Below are 24,302 nucleotides of genomic sequence, written 5' to 3'. Positions count from 1 at the left end.
ATATTTTCTGGAAAATCTTTAACAGTCAAGAATTCCTTTTTCCAATAAGCAAGTGTATCTTCCTTCCATTTCTGACTATCTCATTCTGCACTGTTTTCATTCCCTGTAATCCATTTTGCACTCCTTGAAACATCAACTGTATTTCTCCTTCCACAGATACCAGTGATTAATGCCAAAGCCCTGTTGCCTGTGGAGAGGGTGATGTTTGACTTTCTTGTACAGCTGCAGTTTATGTGGTGAAGGTGCTCCCACAATGTGGTTGGATAAGAGACATTACAGAGTATTCATTACAGCAACAGGAAAGATCTGAAGATAATGTCCAAATCAACAACAGTTTGTATTTTTATTATCATGCTTATAATTCCACAAAAATATTATTGAGAATTTTAAACATTAGGCCAGAGATGGTGATATTAGGTCAGGTGACCAAAAGCATTGTCAAATAAGCAGGTTTTGAGGAATGTCTTAAAGGAGGAAAGCAGACCTGAGGGGTTTTAGCTGCAAATTTCAGACCTTGTTGCTTTGGCAATTGTAAAAGCAGCCACACAAGTGAAGTAATGAATTAACAGGTCATTGGGAGTCTTGAACAGAATTGGTTGTCGAGGTCTCAAAGGTTATGTGATGCAGCGAGCTAGGGATGATCACAATCAGGAATTAAATCAAGGGTGAGAATTTTAAATTGAGGGATGTGGGCTGGATGCTGGCAGGTGAGACGAGATTGGGTTGGAATATCTGGTCAGCATGGACGGGTTGGATTGAAGGGTCTGTTTCCATGCTGTACATCTCTGTGGTTGTATGTTGTTGATTATGAATCGGACCCTTTTGATGGATCCACAATTTTTGTTACGAGGGAGTACTTGGGCAGCAGAGATTTAGTTTTTCTTAAGATTACAGGGAGATTGAATGTGGGAAGCTGGCCAAGAGTATGTTTGGATAATGAAGTCTGGAGATAACACAAGGTGGATGAAAGTGCATAACCTGAGACAAGGGTGGAATCAACTAGAATTAGTGGTCTTGGAGTGGGACTGGGCTCTGGGATTCAATTAGTTGTCAGGTTGTGAATCAGGGCGGTAACACAATCGGGAGCTGGGAGGCCCTGGTGGAGCCTAAAATGAGTGTCACTCAGCTGGCTGTTGCTGAGCAGTTACTGCTTGATAGCCCTATTGATGACTACTTCCATCACTTTACTGCTGATCGAGTGTGGACTGATAGAGGGAAATTGCCTGGGTTGGACTGCCCTGTGTTTTTGTGTTCAACATCCCTGGGCAATGTTCCACATTGTCGGTAGATGCCAGTGCAGGAGCGGTACGTGACTTGGTGGGTGGCAAGTTCTGGAGCACAAGCTATCAGTGTTATTGCCAGAATGTTGGCAGGGCCCGTAGCCTTTGCACTACTTAACCATTTCTTGATGTTATTCAAACTCAACCGAACTGGCTTAAACTCACACCTGTGATGTTGGAAACCACTGGAGAAGGCTGAGATGGATCATTCCACTTTGCACTTCTGGCTGAAGATTGCTGCAAATGCTGTCATCTTATCTAGTGCATGGGTGTCTGAGGCCCCTCCATCGGTAAGGGTGGGGATATCTGTGATGCTTCCTCCAGTGAGTTGTTTAATTGTCCATCATCGTTCACAACTGGGTGTGACAGAACTGCAGAGCTCCGATCTGTTCAATTGGATGTAGGATCACTTCGCTCTGTTGCTTGCTGCTGATGCTGTTTGAAATGCAGATGGTCCTGTTTGGTAACTTCACCAGGTTGGCACTTCATTTTTAGGTCTGCCTGGTGCTGCCCATGGCATGCCCTCCTTTCCTGTCCATTGTGACGGGTGAGAGCAGGATTTACAAACCCATGAGATTACAGATTGTGCTGGAGTACAGTTCTGCTGCTGTTGATGTCCCACAGTGCCTCAGAGATACCCAGTTTGAGATCCTACATCTCTTCAAAGTCTGTCACATTTGGAACGGTGATAGTGCCACTCAACACAATGGAGGTTTTTCTCAACTTTAAGCCAAGACTTGTGTCTCCAAAAGGAATGTGTGAATGTCGCTCTTACCGATACTGTCATGGACAGATGTGTCAGAAGCTGGTCAATTTATAACAATGAGATCAAGTATGTTTTTCCCTCTTGGTTCGCTCACCACCCGCTGCAGACTCAGTTGAGCAGGTATATCCTTCAGGACCTGGCCAGCTCAGTCAGTAATTCTGTTGCAGAGCTAGTCTCGATTGTGGAAATTGAAATCCTGTACCCAGAGTACGTTTGACACCATTTTACTTCCTCAGTGCTTTCTTCAAATGTTGTTCAACATGAAGGAGAACTGATCCATCAGCCAAGGGAGGACAGTACGTGGTAATCAGCAGGAGCCATGAGATTTCCTGGTGTCCAGAGTCAATGCTGAGTACTGCAAGGGCAAATTCTCCCTGTCTGTGCCACGACCTCTGCCTGGTCTGTCCTGCTGGTGGGACAGGACATATCCAGAGATTTCAGGAGAAAGTGAAGACTGCAGATGTTGGAGATCAGAGTCAAGATGCTGGTGCTGGAAAAGCACAGCAGGTCAGGGTGATGAAGGGCTTAGGCTCGAAGCATCCGAGGAGAAGGAGAATTGTTGTTGCCTGACCTGTTGCGCTTTTCCATCACCACAATCTTAATATCTTGGGATGGTGATAATGGTGTCTGGTCATTGTCTGTAAGGGTTGATTTCATGAGTATGAGTATGTCAGGCTGTTCCTTGATTGGTCGGTGAGACAGCTCGGCACATTTTGGCACCAAAATCCAGATGTTCGTCTGGAGGACATTGCACCATTGAGAGGGCTGATTCAGTGGTTGTATTAAATGGTGCCTTCTTAGATGCCAAGTGGTCCATCCAGTTTCATTCATTTTTCTGAGACTTTGCAGTGATTACAACAGTGAGTAGCTGGCTGGGTCACTGTCAGGTTGGCAAGGTTTTTTTCCGCCATTGACAATGATTCCATGGAGATCAGGAGATTCCTAATTCCAGTTATTTTTTCTTGAATTCAGAGTCCACAATCTGCCAAGATGGGATTCGAACCAGGACTTCAGTCGTTTGTTTTAATATTTTGGATAAAAGTTAAATACATTTTTTGTTTGTTCACTCGCTTTAAATATCACTTACCCAGGTTTTGTTTCTTTGTGAAACACTGTCCATCATCCTGTCTCCTCCATCCTTCTCTCCAACAAGAAGAGTTTGGAGCACATGGAGTTTCTCTGTCACGAAGACTGAGATAATCCGATATGCTCCCTCCCTCCCTCCCTCCCTCCCACCCACCCACCCACCCACCGAGTCAAACTGCCTCACATGGTGTTCCCAGCTTTTGTCCAAACCTACATCTTTCTCCAATCTCATCTCATGTCAAGCCTTATCAGAGCTCACCTTGACCCTTTACCCTAATCTCACTAAACCATAGACTTTCCAACTCTCCTTTCTCCTCCTCCTCATCAGTCCCCCTCACCGACTCACAGACATTGTTCTTGTTCTGTCTTTTCTGGTTATGGTCCTTCTCTCCCATTCTGTGAAAAACTGACATTTGACCTCACGGTTGTTGGAAAATCCTGCTCCATCGCCACTCTCCTTTTCCTTTCTGAATTCCTTGCATTTGGTGTTCTTGGCCCCTCCTGTATCTCACCTACATACTGCCAGGAGGTGACATTGTGCAAAAGCACCATGTTGGGTTTCACATGTACACTGATGATGCCCAGCTCTCCCTCCCCATCATCCCTCTCCATTACTCCACTGTTACTCAGTTATCAAACTGCTTACCACATTCCCACTACTCAATTAGTAGCAGTTTCCTCCAATGAAACCTTTTTAGTGGTTAAACCCGTTGCCTTACAAATTCCTTTCCCTAACTGCTGAGCCTCTCCCTCTCACTGGGAACTATGCAGCAGAACTAGACTCTTCACAATACTGCTCTTATGTCTGACACGAAGCTGACCTTCTGATTAGACATCTACACAATCCCAAACACCAGGAATTCCAATTTCCAAACCGTTGTTTATCTCCTCTTCACCCCAGCTCCATTGCTACTGAAACCCCTTACCCATGTCTGTGTTGCCTTAAACTTGACGAATCCAAAGCAGAACCCTTGATTCTGTGACTGACTCAGAATCTGGTTTCAGACTCCCCTCTCAGTATTTACCCACAGACACATCAGTATTTATTCTGTCAAACCCCTTAAGAATCTGGTGATGCGGTCTGATTGTAGCTGGTGGAAATGACAGAGGAATGATATGTTTAATCTGGATGGAAGGTAAGGACTTGGTGGGGGGTTCTATCCTTGTTGCAGTTGGAGGTGTGGGTATCAAAGGCAGAGGTGCAGGAAGTGGAGGAGATACTTTGGATGGTATTGACCACATGGGAGGGGAAATTGCAGTCCTTGAAATACGTGACCACTTGGTATGTTCTGACTTCACTGGAACACTGCAGTAAGCATGAGGCAGAGATGTTGGTCAGGGAACAAACTCGTGTGTTAAAGTGGAAGGCAGCTGGAAACTCGGTCTGTTTTTGCAGCAGAACGTAGATCATCAGTCGCCATTTCCGCCGCCTCCACTGAGATGCTGCCAGACACAGGTTCCTGTCCCCTCCATTAACAGCTATGCACCCCCTCAGCCAGATCATAATCCACTCCTTTGTCTTTCCAAATGTTCTGGTCTCTCTTTGGGTCCTGTCCCTGCCTATTATTTACTCTTTAACCCCTATCTCCTGCAGTACAAAGATCTGCAGATTAGTTGAGTTGGCCAAGCTAATTTCCCATAATGTTCAGGGATGTGTAGGTTAGGTGCATTAGTCAGGAGAAATATACAGTAATAGGGTAGGGGAATGGGTCTGGGTGGGATACCCTTCGGAGGCACGCTGTGTACTTTTTGGGCTCGTGGCCTGCTTCCATGCTGTCAGGATTCTAATTTTCCAAGCTCCCATTGGTTCTGAGGAAAGGCCACTTGACAGATTTCTGTTCCCAGATGCTGCCAGACCTGCTGAGCTTTCCCAGCACCTTCTGCTTGTTGTTCCTGATTGACACCATCCATACACCTTCCAGGTTTGATTCAGAGAGGGGGAGGATCCCACCACTGACCTCACAATGGGGTCCAGCTGATTGATGGCAGCTTCAGACCAATAGGAAAAGGTGTTGGGACTGGTGGACCAGGTGGAACCAGCTGGTCATCCAAGCAATGGGAGTGAATGAGGGGCGTGGCCAGTGGGATGACACGTCACCAGTAACTCAGCCGATGCAGTGCCACGTGACACGGCCATTGGTGAATGTGGGAGATGCAAACAGGGAAGGGGAGAGTGGTCTCGGAGACAGGGAGATAATGAGTCACTTTAGACTGGGAAGTTTCAACTACACTCTGTGCGGTTCATAAGTCTGAATTAGAAACTCTGGGTCCCGCGTTTACAGCAGATGGGAAAATGGCTGCGGCCCTCAGGCTGTGATAGGTCCTGGGATATGGCCGCCATCTTTATTAGGGGCAAGGTACAGTGAGGCGTAAGTGCATGTCCCCTTCCTAAGATTGGGGGGGGTGAGGGGAGGGGGCGTGAGGGGTGAGGGGAGGGGGGACGTGCAACTTGAAGAGAGGCATTTACACATCAAGCACATACCAAGAAAAAAGTATGTCTTTATATTCTTCCTGCACTGACTGTGAGTTTTGTTTTGTGAATTCATTTCATTGGATATTAAATCAGAATAATTGAGGCTGAGATCTCAAAAGCAAGTTTTTATAGTCAATGGAGTCATCAGGATCTGAATATCATTTGCTTTTAATTGTGGAAGGAGAAAGGTTTGTCTGTTCTGTTTGTGGGATAATATCTCCAATATTTTTGTCAAGCAGAAAGATGTACAAATTCGTGTTTGGATCACCCTTTGGGTATGTGCTCTGTTCTGGGCCCTGCAGCTGAGGAAGGAGATATTGGCCTGAGAGGGGGCACAGATTTATCCAAATTACACCTCGTCTCTTTGTAAGAACTCTCAGATTTAGACCCAATTACCCACTTCATGATGTTAACCTGGAAACTTCATATTTTCAAATACCTGCAAATTTCCCATTAAAAGTCCTTTTGGACTCAAAGTCCAGCAACATTTCAGGTGGAATGTTCCAGCTTCTGACAACTGTCTGTTCATTCAGAAACTGCTGAGGTCCATGTTGACTCTGGGGTTACAAAGGGCTGAATTGAAAGATGAGGTGCTATCCCTGAGCTCCCATTGAGATGCATTGGAACAGGACAGGAGGCTGAGGGCAGTGTAGGTATGAGCAGACAATGAAAATGACAGGGCTGCACTGTGAGGGCTGCTTGGCTCAATGAGAGTGTTCTGGAGTTGGGTGTAAACAGAGTGAGGTGAGACAGGGAGAAGGTGAAGCTGGTACTCCGTTTTAGTTCAGGCCGTTCAGAAATTCACATGGTCCCAATGGGAACAGTCAGTTTTTAAGTGATACCTGTGGAGTATTTGTTAACAGTTTTTAAAGTACTTTTCCTGAGGGCAGTTGAGAGTTAACCACATTGCTGTGGGTCTGGAGTCACGTGTAGGCCAGACCAGCTGATGATGACCGTTTCCTTCCCAACAGGACATTAGTGAACCAGATGGGTTACTAACAATCAACAATAGTTTCATGGTCATCATTCGCCTTTTCGTTCTAGATTGTATTGAATTCCGATGCTGCCATCAGCCATGTTGGAATTCCAACCCTAATCCTCGGAGCATTGCACATGTCACTCATCTGGCAGGATTATCATTAAGCCATTGCCTCCCTTTTTAGCAATGTTTAAAAGAAAGTTCCTTCATTCTACATGTACAATGTGAGATAAAATACTGCAGCGTCCATGTGTCAGCCTCTCCAAAAGGTCAATCAACAGAAATTTGTTTGGGGGTGAAATATTTCACTTTTTTGGGGGGGGTTTATTAAACAAAAATGAATCTAACTAAAAATCTTAAGCCACGGCCATGTAATTTCTGAAGCCGGAGGGGGATTACAGAGACAGGGAGGGTTGTGGGGCCAGAGGGGGATTGTTGTCCAAACATCACTGTGGTGTACATGGACTGCAGCATTTCAGGGAAGCGGTTAACCACCACTTTCTCCAAGACAAGTAAAGGTGGCCAATAAATATTGGTCTGGGCAGCAAAGGCAACCCCCAGTGAATAAAACCAAGCAGTGACCTCCCTGAGCTGACTGGCAGTGAAGTTATAAATCTCTCTGGAAATGGAGTGGGCAGAGAAGAGAAACAGTGACATTTCACAGCTGCCCTCAGAGACACCACACCCTTGGAAGTACTCAGAGCCTGGGATCAGCTCAGTGAGTTTCAGTCTCTTCAAATATCAATCTTAGTTGGTTTTATTTTATTAAATCTACAATAGTGAGTAAGGTGAGGATTTCTTTTTAATGTCTTAGGGTCTCTTGATTAAATGTTTAAGATATGAACCGTAAGCATTAATTTATTCACGGGCAGTATTTTTCGAGCAGTAAGACTGTGCCTTTGTCTTGGTCTGTAGATTGTGAAGGCGGAGAGATGGCCTGTTGTAGAGTGGTGTGCTGTTCCTGTCGGATGTGGGAGATTAGGGGGTGTTTCAATGATCCTGATGATTGTCTGCAGGAAGTGTGATTGTAAATCCTATTGGAACGCGTGGATTGGTGGAGGAGTGATTAAAGGCAGTGAGGAATTGACAGGAGCCGGGGGGTGTGATAGGTGGCAGTCTCAGGAATGCAGGATACTGCAGATACAGTCAGGTAGATGGGTAACCGCCAGGAAGGCTAGGAGGGGTAGGTCGGTACTGCAGGAGTCTCCTGTGGCTATCCCCATCTCAGACAAGTATACTGTTTTGGAAAATGTAGGTGGTAATAGACTTTCAGGGGAATGTAGCACTGACAGTCCAGTTACTGTGACTGAGACTGGCTTCTAACATAATGTGAGGTATATCCAGTTCCACACGATCGATGGTGATAGGGGACTCTCTAGTCAGAGGCACAGTCTGCTGTTTCTGCAGCTGACAGTGAGACATCAGAATGGGGTGGTGCTGCCCTGGTGCCAGTGTCAAGGATGTCTCACAGAGAGAGGAGAATATTCTCTAAAGGGAAAATAACCAGTGGGAGGTCATTGTACATAGGTACCAATGGCATAGGAAGGGGAAAACATGGGGTCCTGAAGAGCAGGGAGATTTGCTCGTGCCACTCGGGAGGCATTGAACCTGTGAGGGAGTTGGGGTAATCCTAAAGAGATAGTGAGAAAAGAGGTGAGTCTGAGGCTGGTACTGTTCACAGGTCAGACTGTCAAGGCAGGCAAGAGCAAGTCACAGAATGAGGTGCGACGGAGCAGTTGCACTACATTTATTTCATTGCAAGAGACCTGACAGGTCAGGCAGGTGGGCTCAGGGTATGGTTTTGAAGATGGCACTGGGATATTACAGCAATTACAGAGGCATCACTCAGGGATGGATAGGATTAACAGTTTAATGTTCCAGGTTATAGATGCTATAGCAAGGATAAAAAGGGGCCAACAGAGCAGGAAGAGAGGTGTTTTTGATTAGGGATAACATTATGGCTGAGCTTCGGGAGGATATTCCTGGGAGTACCTCCAGGCAAGTTATTTGCTTGGTACTGAGAAATAAGAAAGGGATGACCATCTTACTGGCATTGTATTATAGATTCTCTCCCAATAGTCAGCGGGGAATTGAGACAATTTTACCAGGAGACCTCAGTTATATGTAAGAATAATATGGATGCAATGATAAGTGGTTTTAACTTTACCAACATGGCCTCGGAGTGCTGTAGTGTTACGGGCTTGGATGGAAAGGTATTTGTTCAGTGTGTACGAGAACATTTCTGATTCAGTTTGTAGGATGTACCTATTGGAGAAGGAACAAAACCTGACCTGTTTTCTTTATTCATTCACAGGATGAGGCTGTCACTGGCTCGGCCAGCATTTATTGATGTGTTTACCCAGAGGGCAGTTAAGAGTCAACCACATTGCTATAGGTCTGGAGTTCCATGCAGACCAGACCAGGTAAGGATGGTATTTTCCTTCCCTAAAGGTCGTGAGTGAACCACATTGGTTTTTCCAACAATTGACAATGGATTCCTTGTCGTCACTAGATTTTTTTTCCAGATATTTATTGAATTCACGTTCCAAAATCTGCCGTGATGGGATACAAACCCGGGTCCCCAGAACGTTATCTGGGTCTCTGGATTAACTATCTAGCGATAATTTCACTGTCATCACTGCCTCTTAGGAAATGAGGCAGGGTGAGTGACTGAGGTATCAGTGGGGCAGCGCATCAGCACCAAAGATCCCACAGTATTGTGGCTCAGTGGTTAGCACTGCTTCCTCAGCACCAGGGACCTGGGTTTGATTCCAGTCTCGGGCGACTGTCTGTGTTGGAGTTGGCACATTCTCCCCTGTATCTGTAAGGGTTTCCTTCGGGTGTTCCAGTTTGCTCCCACAGTCCAAAGATGTGTAGGTTAGTTGGATGATCCACGTTAAATTTCCCATAGTGTCTAGATGCAGTACATGAGGTTTTGGGATGTGCAGGCAAATCTCTGCCTGATGTGAAAAGATCCTTTTGGGGTTTTGGACAGAGGTCAGAGGGAGGTGTGGCCACATGTTTTAAATCTCCCGTGGCGGCAAGGGAGGGTCAAGGGTATGGAGTGTGGGTTGGTGGGAGGGTGTGGACCGAACAAGGAAGGCGCAGAAGGAATGGTGTCTGTGGAACACAGATAGAGGTGGGGAGAGAAATATGTCTCTGGAGGTGTGGTCTGACGTTAGGTAGCAGAAATAACAGCGGTTAATGTGCTGTATCTGGAGATTAGTGGGGTGGAAGGTGAAGACCGCAGGGTTATATTCTTTATTGTGGCTGGAGGAGTGGGGTAAAGGCGGAGGTGAGGGAAGTGGAGGGTATGTGTTGGAGGGCATTGTTGATCAAGTCAGAGGAAAATTACGGTCCTTGAAGTAGGCTTTTCTGGGATGTCCTGGAATAGGATCCAAAGAGATTAAACAAATATATCACAGACAAAAGATTATCTGGACCAGAGAATAGGACCCCTTAAAGGTCAACAAGGCTGTCTATGGAACCACAGGGGGTGCGAAAGGTATGTAAATATTTCACGTCATTTTTACTGGAGAAGTATATGGAAGCTCGAGAGTTTGGAGAAATAAACAGTGATAACTTGAAAAGTGTCCATGTTACAGAGGAGGTGGGACTGGATGTCTTAAATCGCATCAAGGTGGATAAAGCCCTGGAACCTGATCAGGTGTATCCTGGAACTTTCTGGAAATCTAGGTAAGTGATTGTTGGGCCTCTCCTGAGGTATTTGTATCGTTGATAGCGACAGGTGAGGTGCCATTATTTTTAAAAGGTGGTAAGGAGAGATGGAACAAGAAAACAGTGAGCCTGAAGTCAGTGGCAGGCAAGTTGTTGGAAGGGATTCTGATGGACGGGATATCCATCTGTTTGGAAAAGTAAGGAATGATCAGGGAGAATCAATGTGGCTTTGTACATGCACAATTGTATCTTACTAACTTGAGTGTTTTGAAGTGACAAAGAAAATTGATTCAGCCAGGTGGTGAATGTTGTTTATATGGACATCCAACAAGGTTCCACAAAGCAGGCTGCTTCGCAGGGTTAGATAACAGGGAATGCAGGGAGAGCAAGCCATAACAAAACTGCCTTGAAGGTCGGAGACAGAGGATGATGGAGGGTTACTTTGCGGACTGGAGGCCTGTGAGCAGCAATGTGCTGCAAGGATGGATATTGGGCCCTTAAATAAATGACTAGGATGTGAATATATGAGATATGGTCAGTAGGTTTACAGAACACACCAAAATTGAATGTGTAGAATGAAGAAGTTTAGTTCAGAATACAACAGGATCTTGATCAGATGAGCCATTGGAGCAAGGAATGGCAGACGGAGTTCAATTTAGATAAATGTCAGCTGTTGTATTTTGTCAAGGCAAATCAGGGCAGGACTTATACACTTAATGGTAAAGTCCTGGGGAACATTGCTGAACAAAGGAACCTTGGAGTGCAGGTTCATAGTTCCTTTAAAGTAGAGTCACAGGTAGGCGGGGGAGTGAATGCAGCATTTGGTACACTCCCCGTTATTGGTCAATGCATTGAATGCAGCTGTTGTGATGTCATATTGTGGCTGGACAGGGCACTGATTACAGCTCTTCTGGAATTCTGTTTTCAGTTCCAATCTCCCTGTTCTTGGAATAACGTTAAGAAACTTGAAAGGGTTCAGAAAACATTTGAAAGGATTTTGCAAGGGTTGGACAGTTTGAGCTTATTGGGCAAGGCTGAATAGGCTGGGACTATTTTCCCTGGAGAGTTGGAGTCTGAGAGGTGATCTTATAAAATCATGAAGGGCATAGAACATAGAACATAGAACAATACAGCACAGAACAGGCCCTTCGGCCCACGATGTTGTGCCGAACTTCTATCCTAGATTAAGCACCCATCCATGTACCTATCCAAATGCCGCTTAAAGGTCGCCAATGAATCTGACTCTATCACTCCCTCGGGCAGCGCATTCCATGCCCCCACCACTCTCTGGGTAAAGAACCCACCCCTGACATCTCCCCTATACCTTCCACCCTTCACCTTAAATTTATGTCCCCTTGTAACACTCTGTTGTACCCGGGGAAAAAGTTTCTGACTGTCTACTCTATCTATTCCTCTGATCATCTTATAAACCTCTATCAAGTCATCCCTCATCCTTCGCCGTTCCAACGAGAAAAGGCTGAGAACTCTCAACCTATCCTCGTACGACCTACTCTCCATTCCAGGCAACATCCTGGTAAATCTTCTCTGCACCCTCTCCAAAGCTTCCACATCTTTCCTAAAGTGAGGCGACCAGAACTGCACACAGTACTCCAAATGTGGCCTAACCAAAGTCCTGTACAGCTGCAACATCACCTCACGACTCTTGAATTCAATCCCTCTGCTAATGAACGATAATACTCCATAGGCCTTCTTACAAACTCTATCCACCTGAGTGGCAAACTTCAAAGATCTATGTACATAGACCCCAAGATCCCTCTGTTCCTCCCCCTGACCAAGAACCCTACCATTAACCCTGTATTCCGCATTCTTATTTGTTCTTCCAAAATGGACAACCTCACACTTGGCAGGGTTGAACTCCATCTGCCACTCCTCAGCCCAGCTCTGCATCATATCTAAGTCCCTCTGCAGCCGACAACAGCCCTCCTCACTGTCCACAACTCCACCTATCTTTGTATCATCTGCAAATTTACTGACCCACCCTTCGACTCCCTCCTCTAAGTCATTAATAAAAATTACAAACAGCAGAGGACCCAGAACTGATCCCTGCGGAACTCCACTTGTAACTGGACTCCATGCTGAATATTTACCATCTACCACCACTCTCTGACTTCGACCGGTTAGCCAGTTTTCTATCCAATTGGCCAAATTTCCCTCTATCCCATGCCTCCTGACTTTCCGCATAAGCCTACCATGGGGAACCTTATCAAATGCCTTACTAAAATCCATGTACACTACATCCACTGCTCTACCCTCATCCACATGCTTGGTCACCTCCTCGAAGAATTCAATAAGGCTTGTAAGGCAAGACCTCCCCTTCACAAATCCGTGCTGGCTGTCCCTAATCAAGCAGTGTCTTTCCAGATACTCGTAAATCCTATCCCTCAGTACCCTTTCCATTACTTTGCCTACCACAGAAGTAAGACTAACTGGCCTGTAATTCCCGGGGTTATCCCTATTCCCTTTTTTGAACAGGGGCACAACATTCGCTATTCTCCAGTCCCCTGGTACCACCCCAGTTGCCAGTGAAGACGAGAAGATCATTGCCAACGGTACTGCAATTTCCTCTCTTGCTTCCCACATAATCCTTGGATATATCCCGTCAGGCCCGGGGGACTTGTCTATCCTCAAGTTGTTCAAAATGTCCAACACATCTTCCTTCCTAACAGGTATCTCTTCTAGCTTATCAGTCCGTTTCACACTCTCCTCTTCAACAATACGGTCCCTCTCGTTCGTAAATACATGGATAAGGTGAGCAGTCAGGGACTTTTTCCCAAGTTCGGTGGGTCCCGAACTAGAGGGTACAGGCTTAAGGTGAGAGGGAAAAGATTTAAAAGGGATCTAAGGGGCATCTTATTCATGTTGAGGGCATTGCATGTATGGAATGAACTGCCAGAGGAAGGGGTGGAGGCTAGTACAATTGCAGCATTTAAAAGGCATCTGATTGGGCACATAAAGAGGGAGGATTTAGAGGGATAAGGGTGAACCGCTAGCAAATGGGACTCCATTAGTACTCTCCGTTATTGGTCAATGCATTGAATACAGAAGCTGGGATGCCATATTGTGGCTGGACAGGATATTGATTTAGCCACTTCTGGAATTCTGTTTTCAGTTTGAATTACTCTGTTCTGGGAAGGATGTTGTGAAACTTGAAAAGGTTTGGACAAGATTTACAAAAACGTTGCCAGGATTGGAGGATTTGGGCTACAGGGAGAGGCTGAATAGGCTGGGACTATTTTCTCTGGAGAGTCAAAGACTGAGAGGTGACTTCATGGAGATTTATAAAATCACGAGGGGTGTGAATAAGGTGAGCAGCCGGGGTCCTATTTCCTCAGGTTAGGTGGGTCCAAAACTAGAGCACATGGGTTTAAGTTGAGAGGGGAATCATTTAAAAGGGATCTAAATGGCAATGTTTTCAAGCTGAGTGTGGTGTGTGCATGGGAGGGGCTACCAGATGAAGTAGTGGAGGCTGAAAAATCACAACATTTAAAAGGCTTCCAATTGGGTACCTGAATAGGAAGGGTTTTGATGGATGCAGGCCAATAGCTGGTAAATGGGAATCCATTAGTTTAGGATTCCTCGTTGGCACGGGCGAGTTGGACCGAAGGTCTGTTTCTTTGATCTTAATAAATTAAGATGCATTCCTCTCTTTTGTGGAGAGCAAGCTGCAGCACAGATAATTGTCCTTGGAGCTGAGAAGGTGAAGCAGTGATTTTGACCTGGTGCAGATTTGGTTCCAAGGTCTTGAATTTGTAGAGACAGAGAGGAATTATTCACACTGTCACAATTTTTAGTAACTACTTTCAAGTAATTGGCAAATAATACAAGGTGAAAATGTGAACACTATTTTATTCAGTAACTTCTGAGCATCTGGAACAGTCTGAACAACACAGATTCAGCAGGTATTCTGAAAAAGACTTAGAATTTTACTTTTTAAGGAAAGATTTGGGGGGCTATGGGCATATGGGAGGGGACTTGGGACAGGTTTGCAGCATCTCCAGAGGGAGAGAGTACAGCCCCAATGGGCTGAATAGCCCCCAGGCCCTGTGCTCTGTGATACTGCCCCATTGACTGTGAATGGTGAAGCTCATCCCTGGGCAGAGAGAGGGATTAGCCCTCCACTCTCATCACAATGGGGCCCGGCTGATTGACGGCAGCTCCAGACCAATGGGAGGAGAGTCTGTGTGGTCCTGCAGCCAATGGGATTGAATGAGGGGTGTGGCCACCAAGACAACACCTGTCCATGAGCTGTGCAGGTGCCGTGTCTCTGTTTGGGGTTGGGAGAGACAGCAGAGACTGGGACAGAGGCTGTTGGACCTGAATTACAAACTCCCGGTAAATTAGAACCAAAAGAACTGCAGAAGATGCAAATCAGAAACAACAACCAGGAGGTTCTGGAAAAGCTCAGCAGGTCTGGCAGTATCTGTGAAGAGAAATCAGTGTTAAAGTTTCAGACTCAGTGTCCCTTCCACAGAACAGATATTACTGAGCAAAAAAGGTCAGTTTATGTGCAGAAGTTAGTGTGGGGGGGAAGATAAAAGGAGTAAAGGATAGGTGGGGATAGAGTGAGAAGAACGGTTGGGTAAAGGAGTGGATAACGATCTGGCCGGGGGAGGGTCATTAGCTGTTAATGGAGACTGTTAGTGGCTAACCATAGGTAGTGTGTAATGGCAGGCTGTGAGAACAAGGACTGGTGTGTGGGGTAGGGGGCTATGACATGAGGTTGTTAACTTATGGTGAGCCACTAACTGTCTCCATTGTAAGCTGTTGCCAACTTATATCACTCCACGATTGGAGCTACCGAGGACACAAACCTTTGGAATATCTTCCCTAAACCCCTCTGTCTGCCTTAAAGATGTATAGTCAGATGGGTCTTGGCCAGAGTGTGCAGGAAGCAGTGTATGCAGGATGGTTCTCATCAGGAGCTAGGAAACTGAATTCGAAGAGAGTGTGTGTGACAACTGGGTATGGAGGAAAGGAGTGGGGGGATTGGTTTGGATTTCAGTTCACAGAAGAGAGAAATTGTGAGACTGAGGTTTAAAGCTTTGGGGGAACAAGGAAACTACAGTTTAATACTACAATTGTCTTATGACATTCCATCCTGTATTAACAGTGGTAACTTGTGTGCTCTGTTGAATTGTACTGAAAGGGTGGGTTTGCGGATGAGAAATACAAATTGAACTTCATGTTGAGATCTGATAGTTACTTGATCCGTGCCGATCTGAATATCATTGGCCTTTTCATCTGGAAGGAAAGGTGTGCATTCTGTCCGTGGGCGAATATTTCAAATCTCGATGTGACTGCAAAAGTACTGAGACACAGCCAAGTCCATGTCAGCATGGTGAGTGTGAAGAGAGGTTTCATTTGTTTTTGAAAGTCTGGAAAATCATGGCACACTTCCCAGGAACAATTAAGCCACAACTTTGCTTTGTAGAAGGACAAGTCTTTAAGTAACCATACAACCAGAAAGACACAAGGATACCTGCACCATGGGAAACACTATGAAAACGGGATTGTTGTAAAGGAGTTCATTCTCGATCATGGATTGTAATCCATTGGCATTGTCACGTCGGTTCCAGCGCCGTGGGGAAACACTGGACATATGATGAATGTAATGTAGGTTTCAGTTTTTAAACTGTAAAAAGTGCAGAACAATTTACAAGGATGTTGTCAGGGCTCAGGGGTCTGAGTTATACGGAGAGGTTGGACATGTTTAGAGCAGAGGAAACTGAGGGGGTTGTTTTCTAGAAGTGTGTAAGACCATGAGAGGCCTGGATAAGGTGAATGCTCTCAGTCTTATTCCCAGGAACTCAAGGATTGGACGGCTTGATTGGATCAGTTTAAGGTTAGAGGAGAAAGAATAAAAGGGAAGCTGACGGGCAACTGTTTTACACAGAGCTTGGTATGTATATGGAATGAGCTGCCAGTGGAAGTGGTTGAGGTGGGTACACTGACAACAGGTAAAAGACATTTGGAGAAATACATGGATAGGAAAGGGTCTGAAGCAAATGGGCCAAGTGCAGGGAAATGGGGTTAGCGTGGATGGACATTCTGGTCGGCATGGGCCAAATGGCCTGTCTCTGCTGTAGGATTTTATAACTAAGTGTATTTGCTATTTCTCCCACTAACTCTGTTGATATCCTGGGATGTATTCCATCAGGGCAATGAGACTTGTGTACCTTTAGCTCCATTAGCTTGCCCAGCTCTAACTCTTTCACGATAATGGTTATTATCTTGGTCCTCACCTTCCTCAGTCTCCTTATCAATTACTGGCATGTTCTTCGTAGATTGTGAAGACTGACTGCTGTGTGCTCATATTCCTGAACTCTGCTGGATAGGAATAACCAGGCACAGAATTTTGAGACATCTTCTTTTGAGTATTTATTGATGAGACGTGGTAGTTACCTGTGTAGTGTACATGCAAAACAACTCCAGGCAGCATCAGGTAACTCCCCACCTGTCCGATGTACCGCTCCCATTCTTATACCTTAGTGGTTTGGGACTTTGAATAGAGAATGTCTCTCAGTATTATCTCCATGGCAACGGCAGTTAGAAAGTCTAGATCATTTCAGCACTTTGTGGTTAAACCACTCACCCCTCCCCCACGCCCCCGTGGCTCCCTCAAGTATCTGACAGGCGCTTCAGTTTCAGTGGGGGATCTATCAGGATTCTGATACGGAGGAGCCGGTGGTGGGGTGGACAAAGTTAAAAACCACACAACACCAGGTTATAGTCCAACAGGTTTATTTGGAAGTACAAGCTTTTGGAGTGTGCTGTGATTTTTAACTTGATCAGGATTGTCTCTATGGTAACAGTTAAGCGCTTCAACAATTACAGAGGCCATATGTTCCCCACACAATAGGTTCCCCTCTAGCAGGGTAAACAGCTATTCTGGCCCTGGGGATAGCTACTCATCACTTTTCTCCCCCAATCCTATCTCGCTTTCTGTTGATCTTTAAAGTTTTTCTAATCTCCTAGTTTCTCCTTGGTCTTTGCCAATTTGTATGTTTTCTATTTCGGTTTGATAGACTCCCTTATTTCCTGAGCCACCCACGGCAGATTATTCCTTTTCCTACAGTCCTTCCTTTTCCCTGATAGATAATTTTGCTGAGCACTTCAAAAAATTGCTTTGATATTTCTGCACTGTCCGTCAACTGTCCCATCCTAAAGTCTTTGTTTCCAGTCTACATTAGCCAACTCCTGCGTCTTCCTATTGTAGTCTCCTTTTGTTTAAGCACAGGATCTTGGGATTGGATCTAATCTTCCAGCTTTCCATCTGTATTCTAAGTTCAACCAGACTTACCAGAATTCTTTTATCAGATTACAAGGTGAGGCGATGTTTCCTGGGTGTTTTGGTTTTCATTGTCAGGCACCTTGGCTTGTAATAAAGTACAGGATAGATATTCACAGCAGAGTATTCTGGACGGTGTGAATGTACTACACAATCTAAAACCATAAATCACTGTCTACCCTCAGTTTAAAATTGCAAAATCATTATCTCCTACACGCTTCCTCACTATCTAAGATTGGAATGCTAATCCACCTGACTGTCATTTTCCGAAAATCTCCTTTGGTGAAAGTGGTGATTTTTGGATTCAGCTTTTCAGTTATTACCGTAAGAAGATAAGCCCTGGGCACTGGAGAACCAGTCCCACCATTTAACACGGTGATGATTGAGCTCCCCTCGGTCTCAGCTGGATTTTCCTGCCTGCTCTCTCTCACCCTTCATCTCATTGCAAATTCAACAGCAGTGGTTAGCACTGCTGCCTCACAGCGCCAGAGACCCGGGTTCAATTCCCGACTCAGGTGACTGACTGTGTGGAGTTTGCACATTCTCCCCGTGTCTGCGTGGGTTTCCTCCGGGTGCTCCGGTTTCCTCCCACAGTCCAAAGATTAAAAGGTCAGGTGAATTGGCCGTGCTAAATTGCCCGTAGTGTTAGGTAAAAGGGGTAAATGTAGGGGAATGGGTGGGTTGCGCTTCGGCGGGTCGGTGTGGACTTGTTGGGCCAAAGGGCCTGTCTCCACACTGTAAGTAATCTAATCTAATCTGTATCTCTTCATTAAATTGGCTCATTGTCCTGGCATCCACCGCATTTTGAAACGGGAATTCCACAGATTCACAACACATCGAGTTTAAGATTAGATTACATTAGATTACTTAGTGTGGAAACAGGCCCTTCGGCCCAACAAGTCCACACCGCACCTCCGAAGCGCAACCCACCTGTACCCCTACATCTACCCCTTACCTAACACTACGGGCAATTTAGCATGGCCAATTCACCTGACCTGCACATCTTTGTGACTGTGGGAGGAAACCGGAGCACCCAGAGGAAACCCACACAGACACGGGGAGAATGTGCAAACTCCACACAGTCAGTCGCCTGAGGCGGGAATTGATCCCGGGTCTCTGGCGCTGTGAGGCAGCAGTGCTAACCACTGTGCCACCGTGCCACCCAATAAGTACATTCTTCCTCATGAGAATAGAATAGAGTCCCTATAGTGCAGAAACAGTTTATTCACCCATCGAGTCCACACCAACCCTATGATGAGCATCCCATTCAGACCCACCCATTCCCTGTAACATTGCATTTCCCATGGCTAATTGTCTAACTGGCACGTGCATGGACACTCTCAGCAATTTAGCATGGGCAGTCCATCTAACCTACACATCTTTGGACTGTGTGAGGAAACTGGAGAACTGCACGAAACCATATAAACATGGGAGAATGTGTAAACTCCACTCAGTCGCCTAAGGTCCCTGACGCTGTGAGGCAGCAGCGCGAGCCACTGACCAACTCTTCTTAAAACCTCCTGCTCCTTATTAACCTCCCTATGCCCCAATTGGCTGAATCTATGTTCCTTACGTCAGAAATCAGGTTGTCTAAGCGGATGTCTCAGTAAATCCCAGTGACAGCCCACATTTTACATGTGTCTGAATGGGGATCCGATACACAACATCCTCCATCCCACACTTTTCATTCACGTTCCAGAGATAGGGCTCCAGTGGCTGCATGAGGACTGCAACTCCCAAATTCCGAGGCAGGGACCACACGTCGGGAAACCTGGCACTGCACAAGTTCAGAATGTGGGCGGGTTTTGGAGCATGTGCTTTGGGGTAACTAGTGGAAAGTATTTCACACTGTGATTGTCTGGAGGAGGAATGTATTTGCTTGTAGTATTGATCTGTTAGAGGGTCAAAGTGTCACCACACCCACATGGGACCAAGTTACATTCCCAACTTGTCATAACACTGGAATCGACCAATGAGAAACAAAGAAGGATCTGACCCATTCTCCCAGACTGAAGGTTCCTCTTCTGTCCAGGATCTGCCACCTCCCTTTCTGTTTCCGTCTGTTTCATTCTGCTGTTACATCATTGACTTGCAGCAACTGAAGGGAAAGGAAGTGAACCCAGAAAGGGTGCAGAGTCTAACCAGGGACGGGAAGTGGTGGCATGGATCTGTTTCTCAGTAACTCCATGAGAATGTGGAGGGTGTACATTAGGGGGCAGCAGAGTCAGAATGGTGGGAGAGAGTAAGTGGGCTGGAGGGTTATAGCTTTGGGGGAAGAAAGGGGAAAAAGATATTCCAGAGAAACTAAAATTGTCTGCTCTGAATTTCTAATCTGTACATACTCCTTTATACAGGTTGCTAGATAGTGAAGATTTGCAGACTGAAATCTCAACATCATTTGCCGATCGTGATAAAGTTACCCAGAATTTGAAGAACCAAAGATGGAGAATCATTCAACCAAAATCCTGCAACACTCTCCCTCCCAGCATTGTCGGTCTCTCTGCGCCAAATGGACTGTGAATGGTTCAAGACAGCAGCTCACTACCATCTTCTCAAGGGGAACGAGAGATGGGGATTAAATGCTGGCTGAGACAGTGATGCCCATATCCTGGAAATGGGTTCGATCTCTAGTTGCTGAAACCCAATTGATGTTACTGCAGGATGAAGGGGGAGGCTGAGTGCATCCTCCAGGAGGCAGCACCATCACATTACCCCTACCTACACCCACACAGTAACGCAACAATGCCACTGGAACAAAAGGCAGTGAAGCCAAAGGAGGACTTAGATATAGTTCTTCAAGGTAAAGTCATGAAAGGGGATTGGAACACAGCAGGAAGAGGAGACTGAGCTGGATGGTCAGCTGTTTCCCATTGAATGGTGGAGCAGGATTGAAAGGCAGAATGGCCTCCTGCTGCTATCTCCCAGGTATGTATATAGCCATGGAGCCCGGGTAGGAAGACGTGGGCAGGGCAGGGATTCTCCAGGAAATTGCATCTCCACATCAGTTTTCAGTGAAGGATGGTTTGATGGATTTTATTTAACACTTGTCTTTAACACAAGGTTTGTGTATTTGGTTTTAAAATATTGTAGCTATTTATTCCACAATAAATAAAACTAAAAGAAATGAGACGAACAGTTTTTAAAAATTTCAAACGCCCTGTAAAACAAAATTCTGTCTATTCCCAGACACCATCTCATTCCAGTTACTCAAACTCCAGGGAAATATTCCCTCCCTGTCTGAACCTTTGGTTTGATTTAACAGCTTTTCAGTTCTTGTTCTGTGAGATGTGAAGCCTTCTGCTTCCCCCCATTTCTCCTACCTAGACATGTTATCACACAAGCTGAGCAACCTTCCCACGTTCATCATTTCGCCATTTTGGGTTTTGTTAACATGTCATCACCAGCAGTAAACCACCCGTGTAACCAACTGAATATTTAAAAACAAAGCCTATTACGGGTAAAGCAAACCATCACAAATGACAGAGTGAGAAGGGACCAAATTAAAGTAGAGCTCGGGGTGAGGGGGCAGCAGTGGAGATAAAGCACTGTATCCCCTGCGATGCCCACCTCTATCTAAATGCATCGAGAGAATTGATACATACCACATGCTCCTCTCCAAGGACACACTGCTTTATCCTCAATCGTAGAATAGCCTTTATCCTCAATCATAGAATAGTATCCCAACTGTGTGGCAGGAGAGCATTGGCCCATCAAACCCCACCAACCATCCAAAGAGCATCCCACCTGGAGCACTCTTATCCTTGTAACACTGCATTTCCCATGGCTGATCCACTGAGTCTGCACAATCATGGAGACTGTGGACAAGTCCACACCGACCCGCTGAAGCGCAACCCACCCATACCCCTACATTTACCCCTTACCTAACACTACGGGCACCCACAGAAACACAAAAGGCAGCATGTGTACCTGAGTTGAATGAACCTGGACTTAGGAAAATGTGACAACAATCACAACTAGTTAGAATTACAGAATCCCTTCGGCGCACAAAGAGACTATTCAGTCCATCAAGTCTGCAATGACCTGCTGTCCCACCCTACCTCCATAACCCCACATTTAGCATGGCTAACCCAACCCACCTAACCTACACACTACAGGCCATGTTAGCACGGCCAATCCATCAAACTGGCACATCTGTGGGAGAGTCACATATTATGTCTAAGTGCTCAGGATTGTGGATGAAGGCTCACAAATACTTGACTCTGACGCAAATCCTCTTTTTTTTTCAAAATAAAATCTGGGGGAAACTGCAGCCAGAAAGATTTCCGATTATCTCATGAGGAAAAGAATTCAAAACTCGTGCCCCTGACCCGGGGGCGCATTGAAGTCACAGAGGTCTGGGAACCATCAGCAATGTAACAGGTTATGAGCAAGGTGGGAGTGAGACAAGGACAAAAAGACAGTCTGTCACACGGGAGAAGGCAGGAGAGATTACATTGCAGAAATGGTAGTCGCTCAAGACCATGGGAAATGGATTTAGGGCTGGGAAAGAGACCAGGAAACAAGGTGAGCAGCTGTCAAAGAAATACGTTGAAAAAACAGATTATAACAACATAGAGGGCAGAGTACGCAGTCTGAAATTGTTGCTCTTATTGGTGAGTACAGAACGCTGTAAAGCCTGGGTCATTCTCTTACAGCCAACACATGCAGGATAGGCCAAGTGGCCTCGATCTGTGCTGTAAATGTCTGATAAATTTATTCTGACATTTGGAATTCAGGTCGGATGATGTTCATAAATTCTCAAATTGGACTTGAGTTTAATATTCTGGAGAAATGTTAAATAAATCACAATGATCCCATTCTGCAGACTTTAGTCCACAGCCCTGTGTGCTCCAGCGTCTCAGTTACATCCATGTCCTTTTATTCTAATGTGATGCTGGTTACTGCCTCTGCCACCCCATCAATGAGTTCCTGCTCCCCACCATCTCCGAGTAAAATGAATTCTTCCCTCCCCTTCTTTCTAGGAATTAGTTCCAATCTAAATCCTCCAGTTTCTGACCTCTCAGTTAATGAATAGCTCATTCCATCCACTCGATCTGGATTCCTCAGCATTTTATCACTTCAATTAAATCTCAGGTTATCCTCTTCGGAAATCATTCTCAATCTATCCAACCTTTCCTCAGAGTAGAAATTTTCCAATTGTAGAAACATTCTGATCAATCTCCTCTGTACCCTCTCTGGTGTGATCACATCAACCCTAGAATAAGGGGATCAGAAGTGCAGTACTTTAACTGCAGTCAAACAAGTGTTCCTAACATTTCCCATGTCACCTCTGTGTTCTTGTGGTTGTCGCTCTCACAAGAAGTGTCCTGGTTTTTCCACATGGAACTGGATGTGCACTCCATGGGGCTGGGATTCCCTACCATGTGTTTATTTATTAATTAATCCTAAATTAACTTCAGATTAAAACAAGATTATCAGCTATCTACCAATCAACGTCTTCCGTTACACCCAAATCACCTTACTTTTTAAAAATCTCTTAAAATTATTACTATCTAAACACAACAGGCTTTAAGTTGCTGATCAAGTATTCAGATGTCTCCACTGTTACAATCACTTGAAGATTATCTTTACCTTCAGCTACATTTGGTGAATTGAACACTGATTGTAAATATATGAATATCAAACGGACTTGAGGTTTATGATAATTAACCCAGTCTGACATTCTTGTTGGTTAATATCTTGCAGAGAACTGTCCTCAGAACTCCAGCTGTGCTCTGACTTCAATCACAACTGGATTTGGTTGGACTGCAGATCTTAGATCTGTTCTGTTGTTTCCTGGATTGCTTCACTCTGTCTATCACTTGCTGCTTATGCTGTTTGGCACACAAGTAGTCCACTTTGGGAACTTCATCAGGTTAACACGTCATTTTTAGGTATTCATGCTGCTGTTACTGACATGCCCTCCTGAATTCTCTCAGTTGAATGAGGATTGATACTCTGTTCGATGGTATGAGGTAAGTTGGGGAAAATTGGGGGGCGTGATTCTGTAAGTTTTGCTAGAGTACCATTCTACTGCTGTTGTTGGAAGGAAAGAGCTAAACTCTTACACTCTTGGCCCTATATACTACATGCAGTATCATGAACACTGATAGGCCAAGACATGAAATACGAGCAACACTGTACAACGATGCAGGATCACAACTGCAGCAAGGGGATTTCAAGATCCAACTTGACATCGGAGTTAGGAAAGAAGCAGCTGATCAGATTGTCTCATTCATAGTCACAAAGAGACTCTGTGAGATTATTGTATTGTTGGAGGTGAGGGTGGAGGAGGTTGGGGAGATGGAGAGCCCTTCAAAACAAACTAATCTGCCTGAGAGTTGTGAGATAGAATTGATTGCCATACATTTAGCAGAAAGCTAATTGAAACTGTTTTTATCCCCAAAAGATAACAAGACCGATGATGCTTCCAATCATCCCCAGAAACAAACCCCAGAATACATGGTTCGGAGATGGGTGTCAATAGCCCATCAACATCCAACTCCTGTAATCAGTCAGCAAACGGATGTGTGATTAACCTGTTCTGATGAACCAGAAAACCGCTGTTCATTCTGTGCAGATGGACAGCGACGTGGGGAAGTATTGGCCGAGCGATATTGTCGTGAGACAGTTAATCTAAAACCCCAGATAGTGTTCTGGAGACCTGGATTCAAAGCCTGCTGCAGCAGATGGGGGGATTTGAATTCAATAAAAAGAAACTTGTGAATTTA

General features: G+C 45.3%; 1 long non-coding RNA gene across 3 annotated transcripts; it reads left to right on the top strand.

Moving 5' to 3' along the window:
• Nucleotides 1–24,302, top strand: LOC140487207 (uncharacterized). 3 transcript variants are annotated; one of them, XR_011962752.1, is made up of 4 exons: nucleotides 1–333; nucleotides 8,899–9,007; nucleotides 9,110–10,280; nucleotides 19,926–24,302. It is a non-coding gene; the product is annotated as an uncharacterized lncRNA (long non-coding RNA). The 3 variants fall into 3 exon arrangements; XR_011962751.1 differs by lacking the exon at nucleotides 1–333 and having other exon boundaries at nucleotides 7,045–9,007; nucleotides 10,190–10,280; XR_011962750.1 differs by lacking the exon at nucleotides 1–333 and having other exon boundaries at nucleotides 7,045–9,007.

The sequence above is a fragment of the Chiloscyllium punctatum genome, chromosome 16, assembly GCF_047496795.1.
Source record: "Chiloscyllium punctatum isolate Juve2018m chromosome 16, sChiPun1.3, whole genome shotgun sequence".
In the NCBI taxonomy this organism is placed as follows: domain Eukaryota; kingdom Metazoa; phylum Chordata; class Chondrichthyes; order Orectolobiformes; family Hemiscylliidae; genus Chiloscyllium; species Chiloscyllium punctatum.
This window is presented reverse-complemented; position numbering and strand designations above follow the sequence as displayed.